Source organism: Dermacentor silvarum, chromosome 1 (assembly GCF_013339745.2).
Source record: "Dermacentor silvarum isolate Dsil-2018 chromosome 1, BIME_Dsil_1.4, whole genome shotgun sequence".
Lineage (NCBI taxonomy): Eukaryota > Metazoa > Arthropoda > Arachnida > Ixodida > Ixodidae > Dermacentor > Dermacentor silvarum.
Genome location: NC_051154.1, coordinates 252007668 through 252031337, shown reverse-complemented (window position 1 = coordinate 252031337; position 23670 = coordinate 252007668). Strand labels below are relative to the sequence as shown.

Here is a 23670-nt window from a genome sequence, read left to right as displayed (position 1 = left end):
ATAAAACAGATCCCGAATGTCAGCACTAGATCACTTGTAATACGCTCATGATTACTATCGCTATGAGACCAAAGAATTTGTTCCGAGTTACTAACAAGGAAACGATCCACAATTTCTAAAGCACTCACATGCCTCTGCATGTAATCTGAAACAACGTATGGCCATGAATCGCGCTCAGACACTGTTGCCCCGGAAAGGTACTAAGGGTTACTGTGTCTTCGCATTGAAAAAATCATAAGCTCAAGGCTCTCGGAATTCTTCACAGCGGAGTGCAGGCGCTCGCGTTTAAGGCACATCAACATTGCCTGCTTCTTTACAAAGGCATTCTTGCGGTTGACAGGCTTAATAATTTTTCGAACTGCAGTCAAGGGCTTTTCAGCATATAGTCCCTCATGTATGAACACAAACGAACCCTCTTTGCCTGCCACATCGAGACTCTCTATCGGAAGTGTTGATGTGCATCAGCGAAAAATCTGCTGCACCACGTGTATGCAGAGAGACAAGACAGGTCAGTCCTTTTTGAAAAGAGAGTCGGTACGTGTGTCATGCAGCGCAGAACGAAAAAAAAGATGCACGAAGCACAATTTTGCCAGAGAAGCCATAGCCTCAAGCACACGAGCGCGCCGTGGGCACGACGCATGATAAGGCTGGAGGCAGACGTCAGCGATACAAAAAGTGCCGCGTAGCGTCTCGTCGAAGCGGACAAGATGCGTTCGCAGTGTATAAATAAGGGGAACACTCGCTCCATCCTTGTTGGAAAGTAGCCATCATGCAGCTGAAGGTTCTGGTACTGTTGGCAGGCGTCATTGCACTTGCTTGTGGTAAGATGACATTTCTTCTGGTGTTTTTGAGTGTTTCTTAAGCTGCCTCTGTATTCTTTTAAATTCATATTTCAGCCTTGTCTTTTAATGGTTGTTGTTGCTGAGGCTCACGCTAATTTTTTCACTAAATGTCAAGATTAGTGTGAATGACTGACAAATAGTTAATGAAGTAGCGCGAATTGTGAATTACCCTTGATGTAGCTTCCTCCTTTGTGATTTTGCAACCGCAACGCGTAACTGGAATGTACTAATGTAAATGCACTGATAAAACTACATCTGGGCTCCTCACATATTCTCAGAAAAAGAGCTTGCAATGTATGTGCAATAAAAGAAAAAAGAACTAGTGGGATTGGCGATGAGGACGCGAAAATCCTCATCTCAAGCAGCGGCTGACAGTGCGTTCCAGTGTGCGGCTCTCACTTTGCTGGCACTCTAGTGTCAAGTGCGAGCTGAAACGAAGTCAATAGCCTGCGCAGGTGTGCAGAAATATACCAGCGCCAACCACGACGAGTAATCTGCCGCGAAGCAGCGCTGTCTGTACACTTATCAGAGGAAAAAACTGGAAGTCTGAATCCATGGCTCCCGACTCAGACTTCTCTCATTCAAGCCTGTGGACCTTAGTCTCTTTGGACCCCTGAGCTGTAGGCCATTGTAAGCAATAGAAGGAACTAAATAATTGAACAAACGTCATCACCAAAAGTTCGATGAGCCGTTGCGGGCCTCGGTAAATTCGGGGGACATTGGTGGTCAATGGCTCGCCCGGAGCCCAGATAGCAACTGTTTTTCATTTCCATGCACACGCGACCTCGACGGGGATTTTCGTGTTCCTTCTCTTCGCGTACGATTCACTATGAAATACGCGAAGAGAGCGTCGTCTTCTCTCGCGGGTGACATCAAGCAAGTTTCGTTGGCGATGGTATAGCTAAAGAGAGGCAGTGCCTGCAACCAAGGCAGTCATTGCGGTCGCGCTCCAAAGAAGTTTTGACGAATGTGGCAGAGCAAGGACTAATGACGAAAAAAAAAAGGTATGCGGATTCCATGCGCTGCGGCAGTCGGGGGACGGGAAGCTTCTTTGATGTAAATGCTAGTGTTATTGCTAGTTATGAAATTCTAAATTCATACATATACTTTGTTACGTTATGCAAATGCAATGTTGACGTGGTGGATGTGACGACGTTGCTTGTGTTGACGTAATGAACTAATTTGACTTCTTTACTCCTTGAACAATATGAAAGATCGTCACTGCTTCACGCTCGTTGATTAATTGCACCTCCCAACAGATACTTTGATAAATGTCTTTTAGGGTCACATCTAACTATATGAATGGCATTCGTGGCGTATGAGCCTGCGTCCCTACACAAGTGTTTCCTCTCCAAACTCGGCGATACATTGACGCGAAACCGGGCAAATGAGGTAAAGAAGCTAGGAGAGTCGATAACCATGGCTAGTTAGTTTAGATTCATGTTTGTTCAGTTTACATTCATGTGTGTTCATGCATGGATCATTCATTCGTTGTGTGTGTTCGCGCTCTGACCCGCCGGGGTGGCTCAGTCAGCTAAGGCGTTCCGCTGCTGAGCACGAGGTCGCGGGATCGAATCCCGGCCCCGGCGGCCGCATTTCTATGGAGGCGAAATGCAAAAACGCCCGTGCGCTTGCGTTGTAGTGCATGTTAAAGACCCCAGGTGGTCAAAATTAATACGGATCCCTCCACTACGGCGTGCCTCATAATCAGAACTGGTTTTGGCACGTAAAACTCCAGAAAGAAGAAGCACAAACCAACCATGAAAGAAGCTAGGTTCACATGCTGCAGCTGAGTGACTATTACAGTCACCCAGCTGTGGCATGTCAACCTAGCTTTTAGCTGACGCTGATAACAGAGTTATCAGCATCAGCCTTCCCCGGCATTCAATTGTGGGTGTTTAAAGGACCGAACCTGCATTATAGGCTGTGAGAGCCTCCTTAATGGACCGTTCCTGCTTAATTTTGACCAGATATATAGTGTCCGTTCTTTCACCTGTGATTACTTCTAGATGAGCCCGCGTTAGTTGAAGGTCCCGGACAGAAGCCGAGGTTTTCGTAATCTCTGCTGTACGTTAAAGAGTTATGAGCTCGGGTTTCCGGCTGCCTCTGTAAAGTAACGTAACGTCACGTAACATCACGCTCAGATGCCTAGGCAACGTAAAATAATAATGAAAAAAAAATATCACCATTACTTTGAACCCCATGGTTGTGATACGGGCGCTCTACCAGAACTTCATAGCCACACTCAATTGCCCCCCGTCCCGTTTCGAAAAAAAAAAGATTGCATCATAATTAACTTTATTCTCCTTGTTTACAAAATTATCTTTACGGGTCAGCAAAGTCAGCATGACCAATTATCCCTTCTTTCGTGATTGAAACAAAGCCCGTGAAGTACTGTTAAATGAACAAGTGATGCTGGACTTCTTGTGTGTACGAGCGGCCTCAAGGAGGGTGTGCAGATGAGTGCTAGTCAATTCCATGGCTGCAGAGATTTCGAACACCCCGCTGTAAGATGCCTCAATGCGCGGCGCGCCTGGACCCCCCTTCCGCGCATACCTGAAACGTACACACACACAGATGCACCCGTTAGTCGAAGGTCCCGGACAAAAGCCGAGATTTTCGTAGTCCCTGCTGTACGTTCCGTTGTCGAGGCTTTGGGATAACTGTGCGTCTGATGTATCTAATCTGACACGTGGCGCTGCTTAGCAATGTCATTGACTCGGGGCCATGCAGTCTGCGCGAATTCTGTAAAAAAATAATTCATTCTTTCGGTACATTCCCATCGTAATGCGGTCACGGTAGCCGGTATTTTATCTCGAGACCCTGTCGGTGTTCAAGGGTGAGTTTATGCCGCTGTCTGTTTTGCTTCCTTTTCCAAAGCACAAACGACGCCCCAGTCCTGCGGGGAGAACGAGATATGGAAGGAGTGCGTGAGCAGCAGCTGCGCTGAAGGCACTTGCGAAAAGCCCGTCCCGGGACCCGCGTGCACTGCTGACTGCAGATATGGCTGCTACTGCGCCGACAGCTTCTACCGCCACCAAGGGCGTTGCATCTCTCTGGAGGAGTGCCCCGGTCACTAGGTATCTGAATCGACGAGTGCTGACAACATCCTATTGCGCGAACAGCCGCCTTTCTTCAACTTCTTTTTCATGCCCACATGAAGTAGTACGTTCACTCTGCTTGGGAATTCCCGTTCTCTGTGGTGGAGCGTGAGGATATCTCGAGAGCAGAGACAAAATATGAATCGAACAGCTAATGTGGCCTGTTGCGGCTTTGGGAGGTGAGAGACTGTGTTTTGAAGATGGCGAAAGAGAAGCGAAAAACTTTATTCGCCACTTTCCTAGGCGGTGGCGGCGCTACGCGGTTTGTTCGTGAACCAGGGACGCGATGATGGGCCTTGGTAAAACGGGCGACGACTTCGTTTTCAGGCACAGAAAGCAGCGTGGGGAACATGCCTATTGACGTCTTTGCAAGGTAGGAGAAGGGAGGGATATTTAGAGAAAGCAGATATTGATTTGCGCATTAAATCATCGAAAAAGAAGAGAGTTCTCAATGGCATAGTGAGAGAGAAAAAGCCGCACGTGGTTGCTAGACGCTGCGTGGCTCGTTGCATCCCGAAAGGTCCGCGTTCAAGGTACCCGTCGCATTATTCTGGGTCTCTAGCGCTTGGAAACCACCTTTTATATAATCCACGAACTTTACATCTCCGGCAGTCACTGCATCTCTATATTTTTCTCGAGTTTCGTTTGCTGATTGAGCTCCTTTTGTCCTCCCTGTCTATTATTTTCTTTTTCCTTGCGTTGCTTTAATACCGAAAGCGTAGAATTAATTGAAAAAGAGGTAATATATCTCAAAAATTACTATAGTGGCCATCCGATGGTTTATTTACTGCTGACCGACTTCTTGTCCGAGTCTTTCGCTGTTTCGTGATCAAGGGAACCCAATAAAAGCAGAGTTGCCTTCACAATTTCTCTTCTTGTTCAGTCGCAAAGTGCAAAACACAATTATTTGACTACTTTGCTTACACAAGCGCCATCTACACTTCGCCCTTTTCATCTTCCCTTCGTAGCTCGGAATACCACACATGCCGAATTCGACAGCCTTCGACCAGTACTGAAGTGAACTAAACTCTAGGCTGTGGAGTACAGTGCAAGAAAGAGACATAGAGAAACGCATAATGGAGAACTGTTTTCACATTACTGAGCCGTATGCGAATCATTTCATGCTTTGTCAGAAACTCCCATCAATGGTTTCGTGCTAGCAACGCGACAGGCTGCTGTATTTGCAGCATTTACAATTTGATGCACTTTGAGTGCTTCATGTGGGTGCAATATATGTACCGAAGATTTCTTCAGTATGACAAAATCTTATCGCTTCCCTGCTTACGTAATAACATACATCGGGTGTGTGTGTGGGGGGGGGGGGACTCCAGCGCATGGAACTGCACTCTTCTAACGCACACGTTCCACCAGCGTCGCGATCGTCTCAATGACCGCCATAGGTTAGATACACAGCCGCACCACCTATGGGGAACCAGCGCTCAAGTTTTGAACGGACACGCAACGCCCCCCCCCCCCCCCCCTCCTTGCGGGCATCGCGCGCATTGCTTAGTCATGCAAATAGAAGGAAATGACCAGTGGCGGTATACGGCAGAGGACGCGCAGAAGCCGCGAAAAACAGTTTGGAGCCTGTCGTTATTGCTATGTGGTTAATAACAGCAACCAGGAAATCCGTAATAGGGCCCTATCATCCCAATATGTTCTTTTTTTGTCAGAATGCTACGATCATTGGTTCAGGTAGGCTAGGCGAGCCGGGTCAGCGCAGTTGCAGCATCTTCGTGCCACGGTGGCGCGCCGTTTTAATTATTTCGACAGCTTCTCAGACGAAATGGCCACGTGAATTTATTGAAAGTGCAATTGGGAATAACTGGGAACGTATTTGGAATAGAAGAATATAAAGCCGCAATTTTCTCGAGAATCATAAGAGCAATGTCAGTACCATCCCGGGCTTGTGTTTGCTAACATGTATTAGGCCCTCAAGAAAAGCGTCGTCATGTTTATTACGATCTTCTCTATAGCACGTGCAATCGAGATATATTTCATTTCCTTCTTCGTCAGGCCGCAGGCGCCAACTACCGAAAGCGGGGGCGCCTTAAATTGCATTTCAGTTCCTCCGTGCACGACAGTTCTCTTCCACCTTATGCGGATGCGAGGTGATGGTCTTGAGTGCGACGAATACGTCGTGTCCTTGGCTCTGGAGGCACGGTTATGCTTGCCCCCGGCTGCTGCTGTTCTTCCGGGCTTGGCAAAGAGACACTGGGCACCGGTTCCGCAATCTCGGGTTGATTGTCATTCAATGCCATGTCAATTGTGCACGGTGCCGGTAGCGTGTTGCTGCGGTCACCTTGTTTCTCACCGATTAGGGACGCGTTGCTTCTGGCAGGTTCCATGACACCAGCTTTGAAATTTGGAGAAGTTCTGTTTCATTCCTGACACCAGGAATGAAATGGGCAAGTTTATAGCATTTCATTAAGCGCTTCACGAGAGGTTTGCCTTCACATAGATTCCAAGAAGTGCGTGTCATCCGCATAATTTTTACAGCGAAGCTGTATGTTTTTATGGTATGTCGTCTTCGTAGGCAAACACTCGGGATGCGCGCGCCGCTTGCCCTGCAGGGTTCCTTGCAGCACCAGCAGATGGCGCTCGCCTCCGCGCATCCATAGCAGCGGCGGCGCCCACCGTGCGGCGGAAAGAAAACAAAAGAACCAGAAAGCTCGCCTTCGCGCATAGGGTTCCCCACAAGCGTTTCCCCGTTAACCTTACGGTTGCATGAGCTGCAGTTGCCGGGAAGTGGCAGCTATAGCATACGAGCAGGGAGTATATAGCGTAACTACACTTTGGTATGTAAAAGAAGAACCCGCCTAGCAACTGATTTGTGTTGTGACAGTGCTATGGGAAGGCCACATGTAGTGAGGACTCCTGAGGAGCAGCGTGCATACGAGGCGCGGCGCAAGAGGGGTTAAGTGCATTTCTCTTCTCACTGGTCCACTCTTTGTAGGTGCACGGAGTAGCGGCGCAAACCAAGTCGCAAGCCGTTGAAACGTCTTAGGCTAATAATTAGGTAAAGTGCATGTAAATGTCGCCACGTGAATAATTTCGAGCTACGTCGCAAGGGGTAATTGTTCTAGTTGTGGTTTACAGCTTCGCTGTCCAACCACTTTCATAGCGTGGATTTGAGACCACTTTTTTGTCCTCTGTTTTCTTTTGCGCCTTACCAACTGCAGCTGTTGCACCAATGCCTTAAAGTTGCAACTTGGCACTTTGCACGTCACCCAAACCTGCGGTATCTCATGGAATACATGATAGGTCTTGTGACTGTGAGGAACTTTCGAGGTATCATTGTCAAATGCGAAAACGAGAAAACGTGCACGCATAGGCTATATGCACTATCGGCGTCAAATGAAACGCGAACAGCGGAGCGCGTGGCCGAAGCATAACTGAAGGTATAGTGGGCACCGTCCAGTCATCACCATTGACAGGCGCGTACATCCGGTTTGACCGCACTGCGTGGTTATGCTCTCCCCTTTGCGTTTCTGTTCTGGTTCTCTTTTAGTTCAAAGCAAGAAGAGATACTGGCGCAGTTATGATGATGGCGCGAAGCGTACCACGCGCACCGCTGTTCGCGTTTCACTTGAAACCGATAGCACTTACGGTTTCAGCACACTGCGCAATAATACTCGCCCTATGTTCCGATATTTTAGTATTCTTCGATTTTTATTTTCTCTCTTTGAACTAAAACAGAACTAGAACAGAAACGAAATGAGGCAGCATCACCTCGCAGTGCGGTCAAGCCGGATGTGCGCGCCTGTCAATGGTGAGGACAGGACGGCGCGCACTATACCTTCAGTTATGCTTCGGCCACGCGCTCCTCTGTTCGCGTTTTATTTGACGCCGATAGTACGGGCGGTGACATAAATGTTAGGAGCGCAGTAATCGAAGGTAGTCCGAGATTTCGCTCCTTGTTGAGCCGGGAGATATTTGCGACGTTCCTTCTCAAAGGCAATGCGCAAAAATAATAAAGCATGAAGCATTCACAGTGACATTTTACTTGCTTCTCACTCCTTTCTGTAATGTTGTGGTCCCCCCTCCCTTTTCTTTACCTCCCTCTTAGTTGTGCACATTCTTAAAATTTTATTGCTGCATAAAAAATGACAGGTATCAATAAATGAAATTGGGGTGCAATGATGCAATACGCGCAATCGCTTATAGTAACCTTTGTCATCCGATGAACAGAAACAATACAGCTATTTCAACACTTCATAGGTACTGTGTCAGTGGTATTGTATGGGGGCATGGCGAGTTCAGTTTAAAATTCAGAAATGCGGCAGGTTTAACAGAAATAAGTTTTGCTATTGTTAGAAGTGCTGATTTGTGAGAGACCAACGTTATTCTGGGCGGATCATCTCCTGTGTTTAGTGAAGGGGCTTGGAGAAACGTTTAATACACGATCGATATAGTAGCGTGGTTAGGCGTTGTGCATACACTAAATTATCCAATATGCCTCAGAGTTTGTGGTCTAGTGAAGTTGTACTTTCGAGTGTGGTTTAGACGAGTTACGGGTAAAATATTTCTCAGTAGCCTGCGCACGTGAATTTTATGTATCGTTGACGAATTTCATCGGTTGGTAATAAGAGTTCAGTAACTTCAGATTATTTTTTATAATTATAATAAAGGCCGTTTGTCCCTTACGTGGAAGACAAGTGTATAATAGCTGACGCACTTTTTGTTTTATTGAAATGGATTTAGTCACCTGTAAAACGGTGACTTCTTTTCACATAATCATAATAATAACAATAACATAAAAAAACATATTGTGGAATAACAAATAACGGCACTATTAGGAAAAACCAGAGCAGAGTTAGAGAAGAAAGTAAATGAAGTCCACATAAATTCCTAGAGACAGTGAATGCGCAGATACAAAAGGCCGAGGACAGGTTTCACCACACACTGTACTGAGTCCGTACACATGCGCGTATATTGAGTTGCGAATATGTACGCGAGGTTGCGACTTGGTCCAAGATGAACATTTGTACAGATGTAAGAAAATTCACAGATGGCATAATACGCACATAGTTAATCAGGACTACGACACGTACAGGAGCCTTGGAACGACTATGCTCTCAGCGTATAGGGGCACACCATAAATTCCTCAACTCGCACAAGGTACCAGAAACAAATCGTCTGCATTAATTGCATATAGTGAAACTTGTGAAGGTGAGCGATGCGAGTTCTGGCCTTTCACATTACGCTCATTGTTCTCTTCGCAGGCACCAGAGGTCAACAATCGCGGGCGACGGTGGATGTTAAGGAGCAAAGGAAGCAAAGAGGACTACGAGAAGAAATAGTATGCCGAAGCCTCTAGAACTGCAATTGGCTATTGATAAACGAAAAATGTTTTTCTTTTCGAAATAAATTGAGCCTTCAAATAAATAAATGGAAATGGAGTATTTACTTTTACATTACAGACAATCAATGAAACACTGGGGAAAGTTCTGGGCTTAAATATCCAGTACCTGTGGGGGGGGGTGAGATAAAAACAGGCGCTGCAGCGTTAAATTCACCTTGAGTTTACGCTAAGCTTAAGAAACGGGAGGACTATTGGCGCAAAACATTAGCAGCCGTGCTCTATGGTGCTGCCTTGCCCTTGGAATCAAGTCTACTTGGCCTGTATGAGAGAGTTTGTGGTGATGATGAAGGTGGCATCCGCTTCATAGATACTGTGGTAGTGCTTGATGAACGTCGGCTACGGGGAGTGGCGTCGGCGCCGTTTCTTACTATATAGACAGTTTCTCGGTGAAATGAGTGATCCCTCAGTGTCTGCTTCGAGATGACCATTTAATTCTTAATGCGGGAGCGTTCCTTGGATGAGACATTGTGGGACCCGAGACGGAGCACTAACAGAGCAGTGGCCTTGAAGGCGTCAGGGCAGCGCGGATCAGTGCAGCGGGAGCATGCGGTCGTATTTATGCACAGACTGGTCACATGTTTTAGCTCCATGTATTTTCGGTGCTGGAGCGGTCTTGACATGGAAAAACAAACTACGCGTCCAAAATGACCCACACTGAGATACGACAGAAGCTATTGGCTGTTTAAGACGTAACTTTCCGACAATGAGTTGCCGACAAAAGAAGCTTGTATACATGTGCATTAAGAGCTCCATATGTTGCTAGATTTTCAAGTCTTTCAAAATTAGCATCCTAATAGCCTTGTCGATGCCGTAAGTAACACTAGTGGTGACCTCTTTGACCCACGCAACATTGGAGCAGACTTGCCTACCAGTGAGGTCTGAAATCTTGAACAAGGTGCGTAACGCGGCCGCGTGTTAGACTTCTATGGCCAGGCCATTCTCCCATGTGTTGTCTTTAATACCCTTCAAAGTAAGCTGAAATGGTCTAGCTTTGTTCTTACCCACAGATGCTAGGCAGATCTTAAAGCATCAACATGGGAAAAAGGATGTACGCGGCAGCTATACGCTTATGTCACTGCGTTGTCTTCTAAAACTTTATTTCTCAGTTAAATTACTGAATTGCGCGTAAAACAAGCCAAAGAAAATTACAGAAATTTTGAGAATTGGCTGTGCTGTTAATTTCAAGTTGGCCCTAAATTTCACATTGGCCCACCCCTCTCTATGCATTTTCTATGGATCCCAATGTATTCCTATGGGCAAGTTGTCACGCTTTTCGCGCTAACATAATTGCCCGAGTACTCGCCGAGGTATGCTTACGCATTAAAGACAGAAATGACAAAGTATTCTGGATCGTCCACGGCTCAATTGTATAGATGAAACGGCTATCGGAATTCGTGCGGAAATTAGGCTTTTATAAGTTGGCCAAACAAGCCCACGGGCCCGTCGATAATACATTGAGCTTATGGCTGTGAATGGCACTCGCCAACACTCCCAGATCATGCACAAATTCCGGAGAAAGTGTGTGGAAGGACGATTGCCATGGAACCGCAAATGGGTGATGCGGAACAGGTGACGTGCACATTCATTTACTCTTTCCTTATTAATGTGATTAGCATTCTTGCTTATATACTTGAATCTATCTATCTATCTAATTCTATCTATCTATCTATCTACGCCGACCCAGTGGCCCAAGGACACTAATAATTTGGGCCACTATGCATGTGCTCGTGGTCGTCGATGCCGTCGTGGCTGTTGCGTCGTCGTCCTTCCAGCTTTGTCATCTGACTCTCGTCATGCCGTCGCCGTCACGCTATGGTCGTCACACAGGCTTCGTGCTACAGACGTCGTAACGCTATTGTCGTAATACACTCGTCGTCATCCAATTGCCCTCATGTCGTCGTAGCCACGCTGTCGTCGGTATACCATCGTCATCGTTTAAGAATCGTCATCTCATTGTTGTGCAGCTGCCGTCGTCGTCATACCTAGCCTTTGTCGTTCCATCGACGTCATTCGTTCTTCGTCATTCCATCGGCGTCACTGCGTTGGCGCCGTACAGTCGTTTTCATGCCGCCATGCTCACAGTGGGTGATCTGGGCGAGCGAGTGCCACTGCAAAGTGGGACGATACCGGAGTGTGTCGCACATAGTCGAAGCAACGGAATTCTCAGAATGACCATGATCGGTGTTAAACAAACGTGACTTCAAAATATGGTGGGTCGCTACATTGCTCGAATGCTAATCGCATTGTTCTCGCAAGTCATCGGGAGATGGGCTCTACCGTAATCTCTTGCTTCATTAAAACTAGATTTCAAGTGCATGGGTTGTTATGGAAGGTTTACGGGGAATTGGTAAAACCAATTCTGTTGTAAGGAGGTTTGACTGTACTTGCGTCCAATGCCTTCGCAGCTTTTCACATTTTTTTTGATATAATGCGGATGAGTGGGAACATAAAATAGTGATCGCGGGAAGTTGCTATTGAAGCTGAACACTGGGAAAACACGGAGTGGTACAAATAAAAAGATTATTTCTCGCAGCTTTTTAGTCTTCGGAAGGAGCGAGGGCGCGTACCTTCTGCGGTGGTCTACCAGAGCCAGAGTTCGTCATAAGTTGCTGTGGCAGAACCTCGACGTGGGTGCTAAGCGTTTATTTATTTATTTATTTATTTATTTATTTATTTATTTATTTATTTATTTATTTATTCAAGTTACACCTAAAGGATCTTTCCTTGTTTTTTTTTTGTTTCTTTCAGGGTTATCAATGGGCTTCTCGTGGTAAGAGTGGTGTTTTCGGTATTGTTGAAGGGTAATCTACTGGTACAGAAGAAATCATTTTCCCCTGTAGTGTCCCTTTAAGCTTCGTCTCCCAATGGCGTTTTGTTTGCGTAACGATCACGATAGCAATCGTAAAACTTTTATTTTGTGTTTATTTCAATACTCTGAATTCCACGTAGTGCGTTGCCGAGAGGAGTGGGATTCTATACAATTCGTAAAAATCGCGGTTTTGAAGGATGATGGAACAGCCGGTCGCTGTCCTTGAAAAGAATGAATAAGCGTGCAGGTTCGAACGCGAACTTGGGACGTGGAATGCAGATGTATTCATCTGTATCACGGTCGGGGCACTTGCTGCACGTGATGGTTATTTGGCCGGACGTGCTGCTGAAATTTACCGCGCTTGTCTTCACAGCTGCTATATTCGTGCTAAACAGTGCCATGCATGTTTCTCGGAATAACGAAAGTGTTGGCCCACTTGTTAAACTACTGCCTATTTACATGTGGTCGGATGCATGCTATTATGATGGTAATAAGATCAAGCTTAGGTGTCAGCTTCCTGTAGCCATCGAAACATTTACGCGCTATTGCTTGTTCGCAGGCGGTCGTATTGTTCGCTTTTAATAATGGGGAACCTTTGTCTTTGTGGGCTGCTAAATTTGTGTCACGCGCCCGCCGTCACTGATTAACCGTGTCGCTGAAGCTTCGTCTGCTGGTTTGAGTTTTATTTGCCTAACCGCGATCACGAGAGCAATCGTAAAACAACCTAAGGTTGGAATAAGTAAACGTTTGTTGGCATTCCTATCACGATCGGAGCACTTGCTGCGTGTAATGGTTGGTCGGCCGCGAATTCCCACGCGTTTCTTTTAGGCAGGTATATTGCTCGTGCCAAAAAATGCTGTACCACGGTGCGTTTCTGGGAATAACGAAACTTTTGGGCGATTTCTTCTGAAACTGCTGCTTATTTACACGTCGGGTGCATGCTATAGTATGATGGTGAGGTCAAGCTTACGTCTCATCTCAGCTTTCTGTAACGATCGAAACGTTTACGCCACTTATTAGACCATTGCTCGTTCGCACGTTGTCGTATTTTTCGTAATGGAGAACGTTTGTCTCTGTTGACTGTTAAATGTCTGGCACGTGCCCTCGGTGATTAACCGTGTTGCTGAAGCTCCGTCTGCCGTTTGCATTTTCTTTGCGTAACCATGATTGCAAGAGCAATCGTAAAACCGCGTAAGGCTCCAATAACGGAATCTTTGTAGCCATTTGTATCTCAGTGGCAACACTTCTCACTCATGGCGGTTGTCCAACCGCGCTGTTTCAGTTTTCTATCCTCTCGCATTTGCTATCATTGGGGCCATCAGACATGCGTGCGCGACATGCTGTACAAGACGAAATTCACACCACACTGTCACTTTCGAACTACGAAACTGTTGCATCCCCGATACTGTCATTACATTTTTTGTGAAGCTATAGTCGACGTTCGACTGATTTTTAAAATTATTATTACTTCGATAGCAATTATAGGGACACTCCAGGCAAAATTCAGCTGATGCGGCGTACGCAGAGTACGTGCACCGCCGTGGGTTGTGGCTTCAGTAAAGCCCGCGTAGATTTACTGTCCAAGGTCGCGTAAACTTAGCTCTGCAAGATCTGGCAACGCGTAGCTCTAGCAGCAATGACGCGATCGCTTGTCGCTGCAGCCTCGCTTCATCACGCCAGCGTTCCGACAGCGAGTTCCCCTGCCATCGAGTGAGATGTGCTCATGTTTGCCTTTGCTCACGACACCAATGTTGTTAATTTAATAAGTAAGAGCAGGTTTAATTTACACTGGCGATACCACGTGAGCTGCTTAATTTACTTATTATAGCTCTCTGGCAATTTGTTATATCGCAATCACTGCTTCGCGTTTCGGCCGAAACTGCGACACTTTTACTGTTGTCAGCTCGTTTGACAACGCCATGCAGATGTAGAGATGTTTGGTGAATTCCCTTTATCCTTGCGCAGAGTTGAGGTGATGACAACTTTTCTGTTGACTGTTAGCTCAGCTTGTTTGTATAAACCCACAAGCAAGCAAAGATTGCTATCAGAAACTGCTGTTAGAAATGCAGGTTCTTAACATGCACATGGTGGACAGTAATTTTTGCACATATTTCTAACACGTGTTTCTTGCATACTTTAGAGCCCCGCTGAGTGCCTTCCATCAGCCTGGTCCACTGAAGCAGGCCGCAGAAAACCTCCGCGAACTTTCCTAGTACCTGTGATCTGAACAGTTCATTTTCGTGCCTGCGACCCTGAAATGAGCCTGCCGCATGACAAGTAAATTGTGTAGCCGCCAACGTACTCGCGATCTCTTCTGTTCTGCATCTGCAACCAGGGATGAAAGGCGGCGCCCAGCCAGTGGTAACTTCCTTAGGTGCCTATGTACTTGTGAACTCTGGGTTAATTTGTGTGTCTGTGACTGTTCATGCAAGTCTACAGAAATAGCCGTACTAAATTTCGTAGTACCTCTTAGCTCCAGTGCATTTTGTGTCCGAGACCGCGGAAGCCAGCCTGCAGCAAGTCTTAGTAAATTGTGTAGTCGCCAACGTACCTGTTACCTCTTCAGAAGTATTTGGCTGCGACCACGGTAGTGTATTCAGGTTCTGTTAACGTGCTTAGAGGCCTTTGAGCCTGTGAATTCCTAAGGTGAATTTTTGTCTGTGACCACTCAAGCACAGCAAGTATCTTGTAACTTCTAGCGTCTGTGAACTCAGTTTGGTTTTGTGCTGAAGCAAGCGTTTAGTAACTGCTTTTGTACATGTGTAGTGTTTGTGTCTGTAACTGCTGAAATAATAGTAATTTTATAACACCCCAATGCACCTCAATTTTTTTGTATTCTTTACTGTGTGCGACCATTGAAGCAAGCTTGCCGAAAGCCTGGAGCAACTTCCTTGATGACTAAGACACCGGTGAACTTTTCAGCAAATTTTGCATGTAGGTGCGTGAGAACGCTGAAGTGAGCCAGCCTGCCGTGGCCTCCTACTAACGATTCCTTTGTGCCCCCTCCCACCTTTACAGAGGGCTTCTAAAGTTCTTTTACTGGCTGAAGTGCATCTGTAAAATAATTGCTCGACTGGAATTGTCTCATCACTACTCGAAAGTGTCAATGTTTGCTTTGGTGACCTTTACCAGAATTTGTCATCAATGCAGAGCGCATTTGCACTATAAATGGGTGACCATATAGCAAGCTGTCTGTTTCTATCACCGCTGAACAAGTCTCAAGTAACTTCGTTAACGCTTAATGTAGCTGTGACATCTTTCGCATTGTTTGTGATCGTGTGTGTAGCTACTAAAAAAAGCCAGCAGATCCCACGCCGTGTGAGAATCGATGTTATACGAAGCAGTGTGCGGGGAGCTTACCTAGTTAACGAAATGACCACGAGAGCACCAAGAAGTAGGCGGCTGTTTCATGACCTAGATGACACGCATGTAATGATATATTATGAGTCCTCAGGAGTCCCTTTCGCTATGCCTAAGAGACCTTAAGGCAAAAAGCCTTACTCATGCTGATGGCTATGACTTCGACCATCAACCTTTAGCCTTTTCCTTCACTTAGTACCACATCCGAACCAATTCCATTGCTTTTTGAGTGTAAATATTTTTTCGCTGAGTCATTGTCATTTTTGCTGAGTCATGGGGCCGTATTCTGAAACGTTCCACTGCGGCGATATTTCGCCTAGGCGAAAGTCGCGTTCAATAAGTCAACCGGCTGCTTACCCGTGACGGCAGCATGCACTACCAACACGCGCTCTCAAACGCTTCGCAAAACACACGAGAAGGCGCACCGTGTGAGTGCAGGGCGGCTCGGGTGTGTTGTTTTCGAATGTATCGGCCGCAGTACGACACAGGCGTGTTCGTTTATTCAATACATGTCGGAAGCACGCACTGACACCGTGACGTCAAAATGACGTACACCGGAACTACTAGGTGGCGCGACTTCTTTTCCGGTTTTGCTCAACGAGCCAATCAGCGCGCGCCTGAAAGCGAAAAAAGAAATTTCGCCCAAATGGAACGTTTCAGAATACGGCCCATGGTCATGACTATGACTTCTACCATCATCCTTTAGTGTTTCCTTCACTTAGTACCCACGTCCGAACCCATTCAGTTGCTTTTGAGTGTTATTTTTTTCGCTGAGTCATTGTCATTTTTGCTCAGTAATGGTCATGACTATCATCCTTTAGTGTCCTTTCCTCAGTTCTGCTCTGACTATGAAATGGGTAGGCCGCGTGTTGTACGGTCTGAAGAAGAACAGCGTGCCTACCAAGAACTACGGCGTGAACAGAAAATGGAATGGGCGCGCCGGCGGCGGTGGAAGGAGACCACCGACGATGAGCGGGCCGCGGACGCCAAGCGTAAGCGCGTGCTGCCCGCCAAGACCGCAAGGCGAAAAGAAACGCGAACCGTCCATGTGGCCCCGATCCCGGAAACTTGGAACGTTTCACCGGAGCAACGGTCAATGACCACATACACACCTTTGCTGGTCATCCACCTTCACAGAGTGGAATGACCCTAAATTGTTTTTCATTTTGTAGCTGTGGGACAAAATAGGCTTGATTTCCAGGATGATGCAATAAGAAATATCCATATTTAAACATCCATTGGACGTCCCAATATTCCATAAGGACGTTCATGGTACGTTTCTAGGATCGCCAATTCGCGTGCATGGGACGATCCCATGGGCATCCAAAAGTGATGCACAGGATTTTTACGTATGTCCTACGGACATTCTAATGTCCTGTTTCGGACATGTGGTCGACATCTGTAGGGGGTGTTTCTGTCCAATGGGGTGTTTCTGTCGTACGTGGCGCGTGGAGCTCGCAAGGGGAGTGCAAAGTCACCTTTCTCTCAAATCCTCTTTTTTCAACAGAGTCCATGTTTCTCAATCTTTTCTGGACGCTTTATTTAGTAATAAAGCGGTTTCCCACACGTGGCTGCTATTGGTAGCTGCGGTCGGCTACGTAGCGTCGATACCGCGGCCGCCGGGGGGTGCCGCCACGAGTCCACTGACTAAGTGCACTGCGGCTCGCTGAGAACAACCGCGTTTGGCTTACGTTTAGTGCATCGTAAGCACCAAAATCGGAAGTCGTGGCGTCTACGTTAACATCCAAAATTAAATTTGCGCCACGATGACATTTTGGAGGCGGAGCGTTGGGGCCACGCCGCCCCATTCCGCCGTAGCCTTCGCAGTGCAAGGCATTGAAGAAGGAAGGAGAACACAGCAGAGGCATTGTTTGATTGCCAATAGCTGCGCTTCTGCTGAACTCATTGAAGTACTTTTTACGGCGAAGTATTTCTGAAATAGCATATTTTCACTTCAAATGCCTTTCTTCACTTCGATAAAAGGTAGTTCAGGGTCCCTTTAAAGATAGGGATACCTTTGCTATTTTGCAGTCATTTGGAACGGAAGCAGTTGCTAATGATGGAGAAAAAGTGCAAAGAACAGTGGCTATACTTGGGGATATACTCTTGACTATTTCATTTCGTACCAACGTGATCCGAAACATTGAACATTTTGAGTTTGTTTTACAACGATAAAATTGCCACGTCAATGAAGGCCATTTCTGGCCCTATGAATATTACTAAAAAGTTTATCCTAAGGCATGAGGTGATGTCTTCGTTAGAAAAAGCTGATAGAAAAGTATCGATAGAAAGTTGTGGGAACTCCGCTTGATATACAATCTACATCACCACCTGGGGTAATTATGTCCCCAATATCATTCAGGTTATTGAAGTGCCAGAATTTGCGAAATTTATTAGTAACCACCCATGAAAGACCGTGGTAAAAAAAAGAAAAAGAGAAATCATAGTTGGGGTGGTTGGAGTAATAACTTATAATCTTTACCGCATATGTTGTAATGGTACCACGAATCGAAAAGTTAGCGCTTGTTTGGTTGCCTGTACAATCCTTATTGCTTATTGTTAACACGCCGTAGTTGATGATTAAACTATGGCACATTTTCGTGTTTTTAGTGGTTAATACATGTATGAACTCATAATACGAGTAGGTTCGTTGGAACGTGTTTAAGTAAATTCCAGTTTTATTTAACACTGCGCTTTAAATGCCCAGACAGAAAACGATTAGCAAGACGAGAAAGTTGAGAGTTCACTGCTGTAAAAATCACCTGGCGATACCGTTGTATTTGTTTAGAAATATTTTGGCGCGTGTTTAGTGGCCTACTCAAGTTACCAGTTAATAGCATGATAGGATAGACCAGGAAAGTGGGTTACGTTTGAAATAATCCCCGGATAATTTGTTAGTGCCAAATCGAGTAGGTTTGCACTTAGTGGTGAGCATCGTGTGTGCTGGCTGATGAGGGGTGTTCAATAATGATTTCCCCTGACCCATTTCCTTTGGACGGAGAGCAACGGAACTTTGCAGATTTATTAGTCCTTCTCTACATAGGTGCCACCCAGGGACACACACTTCTCCCATCTTTTTATGCAACTGTAAACACCTCGCTTGTAGAAGTCGACAGGTTGCCCCAAAAGCCATGTTGTGACCTCAGAAATCAGAGTCTCATCATCTGGAAAATGCTTGCCCTTCAAATATGACTTCATTGTTGGAAAGAGGTGGAAGTCAGATGGTGCGAGGTCGGGTGAATAAGGGGGATGCGGTAGAATTTCAAAGCCGCAGCAGCGTGCTTCCATCTGGCCAACATGTGAGTTGTGAACTGGGGCATTGTCTTGCAGAAGGCGGACACCTTTGGTGACCATGCCACGTCTCTTGCTTTTGATGGCCTCCCGCAATTTACGCAGCAGTGAAGCATAGTATGCCCCAGTAATCGTGGCACCCTTTGCTAGGAAATGCATCAAGACCACTCCGTGCTGGTTCCAAAAGACTGTGAGCATGACCTTGCCCGCCGAGGGCTGGGTGCGTGCCTTCTTTGGAGGCGGTGAGTCCAAGTGCTTCCATTGCATCGACTGGCCTTTATTGTCCGGATCATAGTGATAGACCCAGCTTTCATCCTGTGTAATCAGTCTGTTGAAAAAGTCCTCCTGGTTTCCATGGCACATGATCAAATGAGCCTGGGAGCATTCGACTCGTTCCTGCTTTGGGAAAGGTGTAAGCAGCCGGGCAACCCAGCGAGCGGATACCTTACGCATATGAAGATGGTTCTGAATGATTTTTTCCACAGACCCCACACTAATCTTGACATTTTGGGCTAGGTCTCGAACGGTTACGCGGTGATTTTCCAAAACGGCGGCCTCCACTTGCTGGATGGTGTGTTCATCGATAGCAGAGTGGGGTCGCCCTGCAATCGGAGCCGTTTCCACCGAAGTCCGACTGCATTAGAATTGACGATGCCAGTTCTTCACTACATCATATGATGGGGAATCCTCCACATAAACCTCTTTTCTCTCATCAAACGTCTTCCTTGGAGTGCAGCCTTTCAAGTACAGGAACTTGATGACTGCTCTGTATTCCACTGCATCCATTAATTATCACACCTCACACCACTTCAGCACCTGTAAAACAAAGACCGTTATTAGTTCAGAGTTGCATATTGGCACGTGACCTATAGTGACTTATGTCATTAGACATGCACAGTTTCAGCATGCTGCCATGAATAGAAGTGAGGCAGGGGAAATTATTATTGAACGCCACTGTGGAATAATGGAAAAGTCTAGACATCTTTGAAGAATTGTATGCGCCTCGGTGTGGTCTGACGGAACAGATTGCATGCGCCAGCATATTTCTGGAAAGTTCAGTTCTCCAAAAGTCAGTAAAATAGGGCTTGAATATTGCATGGTCACAACACTTTTAGCAATTAAATTCATTCGCATATCGGAGGGCGGTAAACTACGCACACAGTTATATGAATAGCGCCGAACTTGAGTGACGAGTGGGCAAAACAACAAATTTCATTTTTATGGCGATAAAGACGCCACAACCATTTCTATGTATCCTATCGCAGCGAAAAAAAAACACTCGCACCAATAATCTTGGATAGTGCTATCCGATACTTTTTCGTTGCAACCACGTTTCAGTCAGTGTCACGATGGATGCAGAGCATGAATCGACAAGTGAAGACAAGGCAACAGATTTAGGCAGAACTCTTTAATATTTGTGTACAAAACGGTAACTGCACAGTTATCAGAAATTTTATTGGGACAGTGAAGTGACGTTGCCAGGTATGAGGCAGTGCACAAGACTGAAGAAACCAAGGGCGAATTTCATGGTACGATTTGGAATAGGTACAGGACCATTGGCATTTGGATACAACACATAACCCCGATCATTCACAAAAAAGCTTATTAAAAACAAGGCGCACTTTGTCCCCTTCCTTCTTCATCGTCTTAAAGAACTGCCAGAGCCTTTGGGGTTTATCGTGTACGACTTCCGAATAGTCTCGTTCAATACCGACACTTGTATTACAAAGAACCATTAATTATATGGCTAGTTTTCAGTGGATCCATGTCCGTAGAACAAACATCCCGAAGATAGTGCAATACAGGGCCGACCCGCGGCGGAGGTGAAGCAGGCTTCAAGCATTCCGCCAACTTGCAAAAATAAGTTTAATATCTTGGGTACAAATACAACCCATGTCAGATATTGAGCTGATAAGAACAGATACTACACTTTGACCCGCGTCGGCCATGTCTACGTTCACGCCATACTCGTGTACGCCATCCCGCGTATTCGAACTAGTGCCTACCAATCTGAGTGTCTTTTGTCTCCTGACGTCATGCTCTACGTAGGCTCCTTTCCTCAGTTCTGCTCTGACTGTGAAATGGGTAGGCCGCGTGTTGTACGGTCTGAAAAAGTATAGCGTGCCTACCAAGAACGACGGCGTGAACAGAAAATGGAATGGGCGCGGCGGCGGCGGAAGGAGACCACCGACGATGAGCGAGCCGCGGACGCCAAGCGTAAGCGCGTGCTGCCCGCCAAGACCGCAAGGCGAAAAGAAACGCGAACCGTCCATGTGGCCCCGATCCCGGAAACTTGGAACGTTTCACCGGAGCAACGGTCAATGACCACATACACAGCTTCGCTGGTCATCCACCTTCACAGAGTGGAATGACCCTGAGTTGTTTTTCATTTTGTAGCTCTGGGACAAAATAGGCTTTACTTCTTTACAATTATAAAATTTCGCTATAATCGGTTGTTTCTTTCCAGTAGCAAAATCACCCAGTCGATATGCTCTAGCAATTTTCGTTACACCCTAGTCGAGTTAACTTTTGCAAAACTCTGGGACCGTACGCTCGGAAGACTCCCAGTTTCATGATTTATCATTGTCGCCAATGTCATCGAACAAAACGTTGGATGTTCGTGATCGATATTCCAAATCATGGATTTTGTCCTGTATTACGGATATGTTTTCCATGTGTGGTGGTGCCCTCCAGTGTATTCACTGAATAGATTTTTGACTTCAAGGTGTCAACTCGACTTAGCATTTCGGTAAAGTTTACATATTTGGGTAGGGAAGAAAAGTGCGTAGTTAGCGACGAAACGTTCGCATTTATTTCAAGAATTCGTTCGATCAATGATTCACGCATTTTCGAAGTGGCAACGTTGCAGTTTGAAGATGATTGTCTCAAACGACTTAGCTAGCCTCAACTTTACCTTCGAGATGTCATTCTCATTTAGTCAAAGACTGCTGGCCATTTAACACTTCAATATGAAAACAAAGCACCTTATTCACAGCCTCTGAAAGGTTACAGTTTGGAGCTTCAGTCCTTCGGACCCCAGTAAACGAAAATTTTAGCTTTTCATCTTGAGGTTTGGTCATATGACTTGAATTGGCCTCTACATCTCCGCGTAGCAATAAAAGACGTCAGCGACCACATGAACACATTTCGAAGAATTACAACTTATCCAGTCATATTGTCCACTGACCAGTTGCTATGCATCTGGTCAGGGTAAGAAATCCTTATCTCTTTATCTACCCCTCTGCCATCCCTATGTGCAAAACAGCAAACCGAATTTTCGGTTCTTTTAACCTTCTCGCCTTTCTCTTTTCTTCTGTCTCTCTCTCTCTCCGACAAATGGTGTCAGCAAATGAAATGTGAACGTACGGGCAAGTTCGGCGCCAACTTCTACACGCGTGTAGGCACATGAAGCATGACATGATGGATTGCGTGCGATATGTTAGTTTTGCTCGGAGAACGCCTTTGATGAGCGCCGGGGGTTGTGGATGCCGTTTATTATTTTTAGATGGCGTCTCCTCCTCGAAGGTGATTATGCGCATCGCGAAAAATGTGGTGCACAACGTGCATGCAGAGAGGCAAGGCAGGAAAGTCTTGTATGACAGTCAGAACGTACTACACAGCGCACAAGAAAGAAAGAAAAAAGAAAAGTCCCAGTTTCGCTCCAAAGGTGAAGCATCGATTGCGATGAAAATTAGTAGACAGCTGTACGAATTAAGGAGAGTAGCTTTATCAGCCGTATAAACTTGTAAACATTCTCTTACTAACTGAGATAACAAGCATGGTGTCACGCGCGCACAAGGAAACATGAACACACCTCACTCGATGACCGCGGGAACTCGCTGTCATAACGCTGGGGTAAGGAAGCGTGGGAGCAGCAGCGAGCGAATTGACATTCGTGCTGCCTTTCGCTTCAACGCGAACACGGCGGCGAATACGCCGCGCACATCGCAGATCGCTTTCAAGATAGGGCGCGCGCGGCCGCGCCATACGCAGCAGCCACTGGTGTAGAACGCGCCTCGTGGAAGCAAGCAAGATGCGACTGCAGTGAATAAGAGTGGAGAACACTCGCTCGGCTGAAGGTTCTGGTACTGTTGGCACACATCATTGGCACTTGCGCGCGGCAAAACTCGTGTTTTTTCAGTATTTCTTAGTCTGCCAAGATATATTATAGTGGAGCTGTTATACGCTAGGTTCTGTCGGTTTCTGTGCGTAGGCAAAAAAGATGGTGGCCACGGTGATAAAAACAGTCATAAAAGCGTATCGCCGGGTATGCCCCAGCTGCATTTAATCGCGAGAAGTGTCAAAACGTATTGTGATAAAAAGGACATCGTAATAAAAAAAAAATAGCGTAGCTTGCACTGGATGCGCAATGCTAAAGAAACAGCGGAGCTGATGGACACCTAGCTAGTCCTGGCTTTTGGGCTATCCTAAGCACTACCAGAGTCCTTCCATGCTTTTCTGGTCACGAAACTGCCGCCTCAGTTTCATATAGAGCCAGCGCCCGCCGCTAGAGGCGCAACCGTGCATGGGAGGGCATGCGAACGCCGCTACCGCTGGTTTGTGTGTGGGGCAGCCTCGGTATTCTAGCTTTCTCAACTTCCACAACCGTCGGTTTATTTTCACGTAACTATTTTTAACATTCCACATGCTTAAATAACTGCCTGATTGCGTCTTCTGCCATGATATGAGCGCCCGGGACGAAAAAAAAGCCGCTCATAACATGGAGCTTGCGGTGGTCTCGGACCAAAAAAAAAAAAAAAAAATCAATTCTGGGATTTTGAGCCAGAACCGCGATACGATTATGAGGCACGTCGTAGTGGGGGACTGAGGATTAATTTTGACCACCTTGGATCCTTTAAAATGCACCTAAATGTAAATAAACAGGTGTTTTGCATTTCGCCC

At 46.2% G+C, this 23670-nt stretch overlaps 1 non-coding gene across 1 annotated transcript; it reads right to left on the bottom strand.

The window, feature by feature from the left end:
- Positions 1-20534: 20534 nt before the first annotated feature.
- LOC119437847 (U2 spliceosomal RNA) lies at positions 20535-20717 on the bottom strand. The gene has a single exon (XR_005189556.1). It is a non-coding gene; the product is annotated as a U2 spliceosomal RNA (small nuclear RNA).
- Positions 20718-23670: the final 2953 nt, after the last annotated feature.